Source organism: Adiantum capillus-veneris, chromosome 19, assembly GCF_014529385.1.
Source record: "Adiantum capillus-veneris isolate H3 chromosome 19, ASM1452938v2, whole genome shotgun sequence".
Lineage (NCBI taxonomy): Eukaryota > Viridiplantae > Streptophyta > Polypodiopsida > Polypodiales > Pteridaceae > Adiantum > Adiantum capillus-veneris.
Genome location: NC_140949.1, coordinates 125,616,164 through 125,629,633, shown reverse-complemented (window position 1 = coordinate 125,629,633; position 13,470 = coordinate 125,616,164).

Here is a 13,470-nt window from a genome sequence, read left to right as displayed (position 1 = left end):
TACTACACCCACATCCAAATTTCATGGAAGACTGTCTGGGATCAATTTACATGAGGCACGAAAAATACATCGACAATGAGATAGAAATGTTGTACATGATCAACTTACAGATATCTACACATATCCTCCAAGTATTTTTCTGTACAAAGCACAAGATGGAAAACAGAAATTTGGTACCCTCTATGGAGATGAAGACGGTCGATACTACAGGGCTGTCACAAGTCATGAAGTTCCTGTAGAAAACAATCATTACTTTATAGCAAAAGCGTTTGGCTCAAGAGGAGAAGATTACATGTCTAAAGGTGGTAATGTATACCATCTCGTCATGGGTTTACCTCTAACTACGCACCGGGAAGAATTGACACCTACGGCTGTCACTACACAAATGAGTGACACACCACATGACACACAACAAGGCACAACACAATACACAACATGGAAAGACAGAACACAAGTCTCGTGCACTGCACTAGCACAAGAGGTACCAGCTATGAAGATCGCCCAACTTCAAAAAGAACTAGCTTGGTCTCAAGAGCTACTTAACAAAGCACAAGAAGTCATATCATCAGGCATTAAACAGATGCCAACATCAGATATGAAACCCTCTCGGATGGTGGGAGTTCAAACTCAACAAAGAGACCCTATATCTTCAAGAGCGGGATTAAGAAGTCCAGTTTTACAAGAAGCAGTGTCCTTTTCAGGAGTCCAAGTGGAATTTCAAGAAGCATTGGAAGATGCCAAGCCGGAGGAGAGACCACTGGAAATTCACAATGCCCAATATAAAAGGTCAGGTCAAGATGTCATTGTGGTCGACAAATACGATAGGCACTATGAAATAGCCGATGTGAAAAATATGGATGGGTTTAGCAATTGTGGGAAACCTGTAAGTCACATACTTGGACCCCGTCCAAAAGCATCATCAAGGGAAACGGAAAACAAAGATTCGGTTCAATCTTCACCCTCGGTGCAGAACTCGCCAAAATCAACTCGGAAACATATCCCTAAGGCTATGCAGAAGCCCCACGTCAAAGACCATATACTGATAGAAGAATTAGCATCACAACTGCTAGAAAGCATGGATAGTGATTTGATCTTGTATGCAAGCAATAATGGAAGCTATTTTCAGCTTCTCAAGGACAAGACGATGAAGGATAAAGAGACAAAGCCAGTGGATACACCTAAGTCAGTCGTAATCTACAGGTTCATGCATGCAAAGAAGAGGTCATATCTGTATCTAGATACCACAGGAAACCATTATCAGCAGTATTATGGAAAGCTGCCTCGTCCAAAGGGTGCACATGTTGAGATAACAACATATTGCGACCAATGTGACATTGGTCATTTAGTGAAGGACTGCCCATTAAAGCTCTACATGGAAAAGAAGAAGCAACAAGCCAAAAGCAAAGTTCAGACAGTGACAACAAGGGAACGGAAGAAGGAATCCCCAACAAGATCTCTGAAAAAGAAGCAGATCTTGTCGCAGAGCACAAAAGATAGGCTCAAGACACAGTTGCTTGAAGTCAAGGGTGTCAACGACATTATCATAGAGAATCAGGCATTCAAAAAAGATCAATTGAATCAGCTGATTCAAGATCGTTTAAGGAACCTCAGTGAGGACAAGTCAGAGCATCCACAAGGTGATGAAGATGAAGCTCGTAGTTCAAGGTTCGAGAGCAAAAGAAGCCAAGATTCTGACGATAGTGAGCCAACACAAGAAGAGGTGGCAGAGGTAACAAAAATTCTTAGTGCCAAGTCACAAGTGGAAGACATGCAAATAGAGTCAATGGATGAAGCTGAAAGTCTACCAAATAAATTTTCTATTGTGGACTCTTCATTGGTGATTGAACAAATCAAAGAGTATGAGAAGCTAAAAGAATATGTAACTGAAGACATACAATGGACAGAAGAACAGGAAATGACTGAGTCCAAGATTGACTACCAAGGACAAGCAATACAGGATATGAATGAATATTTTCAAGAAGAGACTCTACAAAAACCCATGGAACAATGGAAACCAAAGGCCACGGCGACCATTGCATCAGAAGAAGAGAGTAAACCTCAACATCCTACTACACAAGCTTCAAAACATTTCCAAGAAGAAAAGTCACCATTGAATGACCTTCAAGTGCTAGAAGAAGTAAATAGTGACAGAGAGCTTCTGAAATCAAGAATCAAGGTGTCACAGTCAGAAACTAGCAATGAACACCAACAAGCAGCTACAGCAGAAGATAGTAAGCACTTGGGACATGCTACAACCAGTCAAATGACAAAGAAGTTCAACATACAAGAGGATGACAAAGCTTCCAAGGCACAAAAGTCCAAGACAAGTACCAAAAGCAAAGAGGACATCAGTTACTTGGCAGCCAACAAGAAGATTAAATTCTCGTTGGATGTGTATGAGAAACTGAAATTCAACTTTACAGCAGAGATAGATTGCACTGCCACGACTAATGTCATGTCTTATGGGCTATGGTTACTTCTAGGTAAGCCAGAACTGTATGAAATTCAAGTACAGGTTCCTATATCACATGGAATAGCCGTCACAAGCTTAGGGATTGCAGAAGCTTCCCTTAAACTACGGTCAAAGGTAATCAAAGACAAATTCCTAGTGGTGGATTCATCGAAAATGACTACACATTTGATTTTGTCCAAGCAATGGAAAAAAACATTGGCAGAAGAACCTGGATTTTCAACAATGGTCATCACGACTAGCTCTCAAGAAATCCAACCTACTATTGCTCCAAGATTATCGGCTTCCGACAAAGGCAAAGCCAAAATGAGCCCACAAATGTCCTACCAACAAAAGCAACCCCTTAAATCAGAGTCTTCAATCCAGCCCCGAAAAGTTCAAGACAGAGCTTCGACATCAACTGACCACATGATTCCACACGAAAGACAGACTCCAAAGAAAATCTTTCAACCAAAATACCCTACACTGCGAGATCATCGTCGATAAAAATCTTTAAAGGTATACATCAAAGCTGAAGAAATCAAGGTCAAGGACCCAATATGGGTAAATGAGCCTAGCCGATTGATGAAAGGTAAACACATGGGATGGATAGCCTCCCACTACAACTTAGCAGAGAAAGGCTATTATGAGGGTCAAAAGAAACTTTGGTTACCAAAACCACAGACCTCGGCTTATGTGGTGGATAAAGGTTTCAAAAAGCGTCCCCAAAAACAACAAAGCTCATAATTATATCGCCAAAGGAGACCAACCAACAAGGCTCACCAAAGGGAGGCAGGAAATTTCAAATCCAATTGGCCTTCATACCAACAAAGGACTTCATCGATAAATAATCCCAAAAATGGCACTCTTGTACATCTCAATAAGACATCAAAAACATCATGGGAAGTGCCATCTACAATTCTTCAAGCACAAGGTTACTATCAAGGAAATCGGAGAATCTGGCTACCAAAGATGCCAGGTAAACATTCTTCAAGCAAACGACTTCAGCTTGAAAATAATCGCAATTTCACGGAAGGCAAAATCAAGGACAATGTCACAGTCAAGGCAAAGGATATCTGCAAAGACACGCTAATCACACGATGCACATACAAATGGGTGCCAAAAGAACAACAAATAACGAAGAAGATTGAAGTCATCTCGAGCTCTCAAGAAATGTCAAGACATGATAGAAAAAGTGTTACGGGGAATGGAGCGAGCCAATCTTCTCAACCAAGGGACCAACAACAAAAAAAAGAAATTTTGACAACCAAGGTCACCCAGATATGGCAAAAGAAACCAATATTGCCAGTATGGTCCTTTACAAATCCTCTCTTCGAGGATGGGAGTTTTGAATTTCAAAACCTATTCTTGGTCGAAAGCTCCCTAGAGTAAGTCAAGTCGCCATAAAAATAATGGCATAAGAGTCCAGAGTCGGGCAGCTGAGCCACTAAATGAGCAAGCATTAGACCCAAGCTTCATGTCTTAATATTATTTGTGGTCTATGAGTCTAGATATTTAGCTCAAGCTGGAGAGTTGAGCATACATAAAGTCATGTCACTCATGTTGGAAGAGGTAAGCATAAGAGTCAAAGTCTACTATTTTAAATGGTGGAGTGGCGGAGTAGTCTAGAAAACACTCACGCACATGAACACAGTGAGGAGAGTGGAAAAAACCTCGTCAACAAAAACCCTTCTTGTGAGTAACGGCAGCTCTTGAAGTCAAATATATATTTTTTTGCTTCTCTAGCTACGTTCACTCCTGGAAGCACCCATTCAAACTCCTCTCGCACCGCATATTGTTTCCCATGCATCTATCTGTGCAAGCATATATAATGTCCCATCATTGGACATTTGCATTTGACACGATTTGTGTTCCACCCATGCACTTACACAACAAAATGACGATGACGAAGTGGTAACAGGTTTCATAAGCAATTGCTCAACAACAATGACTCTGACTTCAAGCTACTAACACTTATCCACTGTATATCCAGTAATAGTAGCCATACGGCCATAAGTACTTTAACTCAACAAAACTCGGTTACATCAAACATAAGTACATATAGCCTCACATTTAATGGTGACTAAAGGCATTTTTTTCCCACTGGGTTTTTTCCCTCTAGTCCTATCCAGGTTCCAAGACCTTCATTTTGTAATATACGCCACATTTTATTTTTACTATTTTATTTTTCTTATAAAAACACAGAAAAGTAGACCAACGACATCCCTAAACAACTACATGCTCATCATCTATAGGATCCAAGGGGAGCAGCCCAGAAACAATTCAAAAAGGCTTCAAGATTACAGGTACACATGCAAGATGACACCCAAAGAACAAAGAATACAGAGCTGCCAAGATAAATACTTGCTGCAACAACAAACCTCACTCAACCTATTCACGCTACAACAACCAATCAGAGGGGGAGAGCTATGGCTTCAACTACACTACATGTACAAGAAAAAGGTACCTCTACAACATACAAAGCATCTGGTAGAAGCAACTGCAACAACAAAAGTTTCAACCAACACCAAAACATGAAGCACTCGTCAAGGCCACTGCAGACATAGGGTCTTGTCGGGGACGACAAGACTTCGGAGGGGGAGAGTGTTGAAAGGTCAACCTTTCAACAACGCTTCCACAAAGATTCCATGAAGATTCCTCAAAGATTCTCTAAAGATTTCAAATAAAGATGATGATGAAGTGATGAAGACGAAGATGGATGCTGTAATGTGAAGATACAAGCTCATGGACATCATCGAATATCCCGTTATTATTATTTTGAGCCATTACGGCCACTTTTGTAATGTTTACAGGAACTTCATATTTTAAGTCGGCAATTGTATTTTGGCCACAGATGCTTGTTGGATGAGCAAAGCCAGCTCATGGTGTTGTAATTAAGCTTTATAGAAGCCTAGGGACAAATCATGTCATTTTGGTCGGACATTAGGTTTTCTAAGGCTTAGTATATAAGCCAAAACCTAAAGCATTGTAAAAAGACTTCTAATAAATTTGATCTTCGGTGTCGTTGGGAGATTGCGAGAGAGTGTGTGTGTGTGCTACAGGAGCTACGGTGGTCGGAATCGCAAACAAAGAGCAGCAGTGTGTTGCCCACGAGGAGAGCTATGTGTTGATGCTTACATCATGCGGGTTCGTCTGTGTTTTGGCAGATTCACCCGCGAGCTACTTTTGGAGTTTCGGTGAGTAATTGTTGTCCGTTTTTGCATTTCAGCATATCCACGCGATCAGAGCGAGTAGAGCTACACATTAGGCACTTTAGTTTTTGGAAACGTCGACCTGCAAAAACCGGCCAGACATCCTACGTGTTTCTGCACGGAGGCTATTGAGTAGGTTTTTTTGGTCACGGACCTTAGGGAGAGTGGCCTATTGGTGTTAATAGAATATCCCTCAAGTTTCGTAACGTTTCGAGAACGTCTAATGGGCTTTTGGCTTGCAGTAGCATCACAGGAGACTCTCACATTCACAGAACCGATGGCATGTAGAGTTGATATCTCTGTAGGAAGTAGTCATTAGTCGATCGAGTAGAGGTTGACACCCTTTGCTTGCTTCCACGCGCCTGCGGGTCGAGCTTTGTCCTCAGTTGAAATTATATGTTAGGTGAGTTCTCGCTATGCTGACGTCTGTCGCGGCATATCGTCCAACGATGATATAGAAAGGTTCTATTAAGTTAGGACATGCTATAGTTCACATCCCATCTGATGTGGTCGAGCTGACAGGTCGCTATGGTTAGTTTTTGGTCGTAATTTTTGTGCACTGCTCGATTTCTAGGGTTTGTTCTAGGGCTTTAGACTAGCTACCGGTCGTACAAAATGGATCATTGACGAGTAAAGAACTTATCCCTCATGTCTCGTGTGAGACGGCGCTGAAAATGGTCAATTGTGGGCTTTGGAAAAGTCGTGCGAAAGAGGTCGAAATCTCTCTCTGCAAAGGCTGCAAGTGGAAATGAGGTGGTTTTAGTTTACCTTGGATATTTATACCCAAACTTCCCGAACCAATTTTCCCCAGATTCCCCTGTTAGTCCTACTAGGCCGTGAAATCTATGCTGTAAAAAACTTATGACTCAATTAATTTACTCAGGAGTTAGTGTTTTTCAGAGCAAAGTACGTTTTTTGGTTTCGGACATAAATTTGAAGATTCTTAAGTTTAAATGGCTTGATATTTGGTGTGTTGAGATTTTATAATATGTACATCAACACACATAAAACAAGAAAGAGCTTTTGACTAGACCCTCTTACAATAAGATTTGTGTTTTTTGACGAAAACGATCGATTTCTGATTCGGCCCTAGACCCTCTTACAATAAGATTGGTGTTTTTTGACGAAAACGATCGATTTTTGATTCGGCCCCGAAACAAGAGATTTAGGTGTTCAAATGGCTTCATATTTGGTGTGCAAAAACATTGTACTATGTATATACATCTATGTTCACCAAACATGTTAAAAACTTATGACTCGATCAATTTACTTAGAAGTTAGCGTTTTTAAGAGAAAACTACATTTTTTTGTTTCGAGCATAAATTTGGAGATTCTTAAGTCCGAATGGCTTCTTATTTGGTGTGTTGAGACGTTGTACTATGTATATACATCAACACACATCAAACAATAAAGAGCTTTTGATTGGACCATCTTACAACAAGTTTGATGTTTTTCGACAAAAAAATGATGAATTTCTGATTTGGCCCCGAAACAAGAGATCCCACTGTTCGAATGGCTTCATATTTGGTGTGCAGAGATATTATACTATGTATATACATCGATATCAACCAAACATGTTAAAAACTTATGACTCGATCAATTTAACGGGAGTTAACGTTTTTAAAAGAAGACTACGTTTTTTGGTTTCGAGCATAAGTTTAAAGATTCTTACGTCCACTATGTATATACATCAGAACACATCAAACAAGAAAGAGCTTTTGACTGAACCCTCTTACAACAAGAGCGACGTTTTTTGACGAAAACGACTGATTATTGATTCAACCCCAAAACAGGAGATTGAGGTGTCTTAATGGCTTCATATTGGGTGTGGAGTGAATTGTACTATGTATATACATTGATATCCACCAAACATGTTAAAAACTTATGAGTTGATCATTTTAATAAGGAGTTAGCGTTTTTTAAAGCTAAAACTACGCTTTTTGGTCTCGAGCATAAATTTGAAGCTTCTTAAATCCGCATGGCTTCCTATTTGGTGTATTGAGATTTTATAATATGTATATACCTCAACACACATCAAACAAGAAATAGCTTTTGATTGGATCCTCTTGCAACAAGATTTGCTTTTTTGGACGAAAACGATGAATTTTTGATTCGGTCCCAAAACAATAGATCCCACTGTCCGAATGGCTTCATATTTGGTGTGTTAAGATTTCATGATATGTATATACATCAGCACCCATCAAACATAAAAGAAGGTTTGATTTCACTATTTAACAACAATATTGGCAATCATAAAACTTGTACAAATCTTATGACTCAATCACTTCATGAGCACTTTAATATTCAAACATTTTTCTAATGGCGTCCATACTTCAAACTTCATTCATTATCAATCTTTTCAACAAAGGCGTAGATCACATTTTGATGTTTAAACCCCGATAAAAAAATAACAAAAGAATCGAGTGTACTCCAAAGGACGATTCAAAAAAAATAGTGCTGCATTGAAGCCTTTAGGTTACAATGTATAGTACTAAACAAGATGGTCCAAACATTTAATTGGGCCCTCTCATCCTTTCCTCTTACGTGCCATGGACACCATCTCCTTCAGTACCGCGTGCCAACTCGATTGTGTTCTCTACTTCCCCGTCCTTCGCTGCAGAAACTACATTCAGAGAGAGATTAGACACATTGTTATTCAACAAAAGTTTAGTTACTATTCAAGATTTGTTTGAACTTCATGGTTGACAGACATTGTAAACAATTACCTATTACTTAGAGCCTATGACATACTTTGCTTACCCTTTCAAAAAGGCTTCTTCTTGACATAATTCGATGCTAAGCCAGGATATGCATGTAGACCTTCTAGATATGGGAGTAAATTCATGAGGAGCACATTGTCATTGCTCGCTCCCTCATAACTTCTCAAGGTGAATAGTGTGTGAGGTGTGTTTTCGATTGCCTTCTTAGGGTTGTCATCTACTAGAATAATGTCGAAAGGATCCATGATGTATGGTGCAACCATTTGAGATCTAAAGTTCTTCACAAACAGCACATTGAATGATGAATTTCTACCATCGTTGTGTCTCTCTTTACAGTGTCCTTGATGCAAGTAAAACTTAAAAAATGTCTTACCATACTCGACGTCTTCATATTTACTTTTTATCAACTCCATAATTAGGATGAGATTTTGTTCTTGCATCGAGCTCCACAACCCTACATTAGAAAGCTCGAACATCACTCTAAGCAATAGTAATAGGTCCGGTTGCAGGGACACAACCATTCGCCCTATAATATGCATATTTGCAGCATAGGAAGGAACACTCTCCCATCGCCAGTGTTTCAAGAGGACACCATTCACATCGAACACAATGAGTTTCCTTTTTGCATGGCCAGGAGGAGGTGCCCTATGCCTTCATGAAGACCAATTGCCAAACAAGCCTTCTTTAGAGTCATTATAAATTACCACTTTGTACTACTAGTTTAGGATTTACACTTACCATTGCTTAGATACTGTAATTCTTCCACTGATGCTTCTTGATCTAGCAATACAACGTGTCGATCCATTCGTAGTGCTGGACGTACAAGTAGTTCACATCCTGCAAAGATTTGAAGAATTACATTCCCTTCGTCTGTAGAGAGAGAGAGAGAGAGAGAGAGAGAGAGAGAGAGAGAGAGAGAGAGAGAGAGAGAGAGAGAGAGAGAGAGAGAGAGAGAGAGAGAGAGAGAGAGAGAGAGAGAGAGAGAGAGAGAGAGAGAGAGAGAGAGAGAGAGAGAGAGAGAGCGGCTTCTCTTGTAAAGCCGAACTTCTCTCCAAGCCTCCTATAAAGATTGCAACATTCAAAACACAAGTTTAGTAAACTAAAAATTCAAATACTCTCGAAGTGAAGATGTCGAGGATGTAGGCCATACATTGCCAAGGCGAGCCGTCTCTTTGCCCTGCCATTGTCTATCCGTGAAGTAATCCATGATCACATCCGAATCAAGACACTGACCTAATTTGAGTGTCCCAATCTTGCATAGTAGTACTATTTCCAAGCATCGCATATGCGGAGATTAAGAGCTGTAATGAAAACTTCAACCAAACACTCTACCATCTTACAAACCATGTTGGTAGATTATTTACCTGAACAACGCCATAAACGTTGAATGGAGCTTCACAAAGAACCATGACAATATGGTCAACTCAGTATCCATTTTGAGGGGCCAAGCTTGCTAAGCTCCATGCATGTTCTCGGCGACATAACACCACCAAATTTCCCTTATCATCAAGGTACTCAATGACAAGGCCAAAAATTTTCTCTATTTGATTGACCTCAATATGATTCCATGTGGGGATCTTGTCTGGTGTTATCCCAATGACGCTTGTGTTGGTGGGTAGATGACAGAATATTGCACCCGATACATCATAAACCCTGCTTCATGAGCATCAATCATCACAATGTTTATTTTTAACTTACGAAGCATGTCAATATGTGTTGAGATTTCTTCATAGTATTGGACATGAGATTCTTTCGGTGCTTCGTCAGCCTCAGGTACTTGATTGGGAGGGGAAGATGGCAAGGGTCCATGTTGTTGTTGGGAAGGGCTTGGGAAATATTTAGATGGCTGGGTGTCTTGGTGAGGCTCCTGATTTTTTATGAAAGCATTGAGAATTGATGTTGACAAGGACCTTTTAGCCAACACGTTCTCTCCCACTGATTGTGTGTCTACCTCTCGACCAGGTAAAGAACCAGATATACTAGCATTGGTATCTTTGATTCGAGATTTGTCCTTTTTTGCACTGTTCGCTTGTGTACAATATATAGATAACCCGATTGTTATTAGAGACTTGTTTTTTCAGTAAGAGAACATGAAGATTAGGTAAATACTTACTTGGGTAGACTACAGGGCTCTTGTAGGTTCCGGAGATGGATATGGTGGCATATCACTTTTGTCTTCATCTTTGAGGAACTGTGATGGAGATTCACCATCGTTGTGTCTTGGGCTTTGTAGTTCATCCTCCTCCTCCTCATCTTCCATATGTGTGTCCTCGTTTTCAATCTCTTTTCCTTGTAAGGAACGTAGATTCTTGCCCTATTTATGATTGCATTAAGGACTTAAACTAATATAACTTGGTAATGGTCTATTCATTTAAATGTCTTTACCTCTTGTTGCTGCCTCGTCACTCTTCCGAGGCCTCTGCCTCTTTGAACTACTCTCGTTCCTCAGGGGGAAAGGTATCTTTTGTTGGGGTATAAAGCCCAATGTGGTTGCCCAAGTAAGTGGGTGGGCCGCCAGGTATGTACACATATTCTTTTATGAAACCTAATAAGAACTCACTATGCTCTACACATTACAGTAGAGCGAGTTCACCATATCGTTGTGCTCTTCTTCTCGCACTCTCTCTCGCATCGCACTTCCGCTCGTACTCCTTCAACTGGTATTAGAGCTCAGATCGAGGCTCGGGGTAGCATTTGCAGGTAGCCAGAGTCACCTTCTCAGATTGGAGTGAGATTCGACAGGCGAAGACACTGCCCCAAAATCCTGTGGGAGTGCCGCTAGGGCTTGGTGTTCTCAGAATTTGATTCTGAGGTCATCTCGGCCACCGTTCGGCTTCAACAAAGATCTGCGCAGGCCATTTTCGACTACGTGGTCTCGGCGGGTGCAGATCCGACTCTGCAATTTTGGGGTTTCGGCCTACGACTGCAAGTGCTGAGGATATCTGCACTTCCAGAGTGCTAATTTGTGGCTATCTACACAACAAAGGACGGCTTACAATTCTTGGAGGCGTGTCACATACGACACGGGCGCACCTACACACAGACTGTAGGCGACATCCACCAGTTCATCAGGTAGCTTGTGTTTGCTGCTTGATATTCCAGATTTCATCCTGACATTGCAGTTACTTCCACATGGGACGTATTGTCAGAGATGATGTATGTCTGTTGAGGGTTTGCTGGCTGTGAGTCACGCAGCAAACAACCGCCGCAACAGTTACAGCATACAGTGGGAAATTTGTGGATGTATGATTTTGTGAGAAGTCTATGTACTGTTAGATTTACTGCAGCCTTTTTTGAGGGTCGAGTGAGGTTTTATTGAGCTGGGGGATTCTCGAATGTTGAGATCCTTTCGGTGATACAGGTCTTGGAGCGATCGCTCGAGCACCCTTAGATAGGCAGCTAGGATGTATTGACTGTGAGTTAGACACTTGGGATTGCATCTTTGCTTTACTGCCGTTGAGGCATTGTCGCAGTCTATGCTTACAGGACAGTGACAGGACAATGAAAGACAGTACAGGTGCAAGACAAGTTTACCCATAGCTTACAGTGTTAGAGAGACAGTGATTCAGTGGCAGAGATGGTATGGTCAGGCAAAATGCCCTCATACAAGCATCTCAGAGTCTTTGGCTGTGAGGCATATACTCATGTTCCAAAGGAATTTAGGAACAAACTTGAGCCAAAGAGTAGAAAGTGCATCTTTCTAGGCTATAGTAATTCTGATGAGATGGGGTACAGACTTTGGGATCCCGAATCCAGAAAGGTTATCCGCACCAATGATGTTCACTTTAATGAATCCAAATATCATTCTAAACCAGAGAGGTTTGAGGAGATTAGAAGAGTTGTCTTCCAAGAAGATGGACTTGCACGTGCAAGACAAAATGTCAGGGCTCAAGAGGAGCAAGGACAGGATAGATTGGAACCACAGGTTGTGGCTGAGCCTGAGCCACCTATTTTGCGTAGATATAGACGTATCACGCGACCTCCTGATCGGTTTGTTCCATCTATGAACTATGTCATGTTGACTGATTGCAATGAGCCTTCATGTTACGAGGAAGCAGTGCAAATGAAGGACTCCGAGAATTGGCAATGGGCCATGCAGTCAGAGATGACAGCTCTGCATAAAAACCAGACATGGAAGCTAGTTAAATTACCACAGGGCAAAAAGGCTCTACCTTGTAAATGGGTTTACAGGTATAAGATCACCGCTCATGATAGTCAGCCAAAGTACAAAGCAAGGCTTGTTGCCAAGGGCTTTAAGCAAGAACAAGGCATTGACTTTGATGAAGTCTTCTCTCCGATGGTCAAGATGACTACATTGAGATGCTTTCTTGCATTGGTTGCCATATTAGGTTTGGTGTTGCACCAAATGGATGTCAAGACAACGTTCTTGCATGGTGATTTAGATGTGGAAATTTACATGCAGCAGCCATAAGGGTTTGTTGAGAAAGGCAAGGAAGATTTGGTATGCCAGTTGTTAAAGAGTCTTTATGGCTTAAAACAATCACCGAGGGCATGGTACCATAAGTTCCACAAGTTTATGCTTTCTCAAGGCTACAAACGTAGTGAGTTCGATCACTGTCTATATACAAAGAAGGCTAAGGATGGTAGTTGGCTGATCCTTATTTTGTATGTGGATGACATGTTGATTGCTGGCAAGCACTTGGAAGAAATTTCAGCTTTGAAGTCAAAGATGGAAAAATCGTTTGACATGAAAGACATGGGTGAGGCAAGTCATATACTTGGTATGCGCATTGAGAGAGACAGATCAAAGAAGTTGATTTGGTTATCTCAAATAGAGTGTATTGACAAGGTTTTGCAACGTTTCAATATGGAGAAGGGAAAGGCATTGAGTGTTCCATTGCCACCATATGTGAAACTTAGCAAACAAGATTGTCCTGTGTCTGAGGAAGAACAGGCTGAAATGGATAAGATTCCATATGTGTATGCAGTGGGTAGTTTGATGTATGCAATGATTGCTACTCGCCCAGACATTGCATTTGCAGTGGGAGTAGTAAGTCGATACATGTCAAACCCAGGCAAGAAGACATGGGAGGCAGTAAAAGGAAATATTGAGATACCTGAAAGCTAC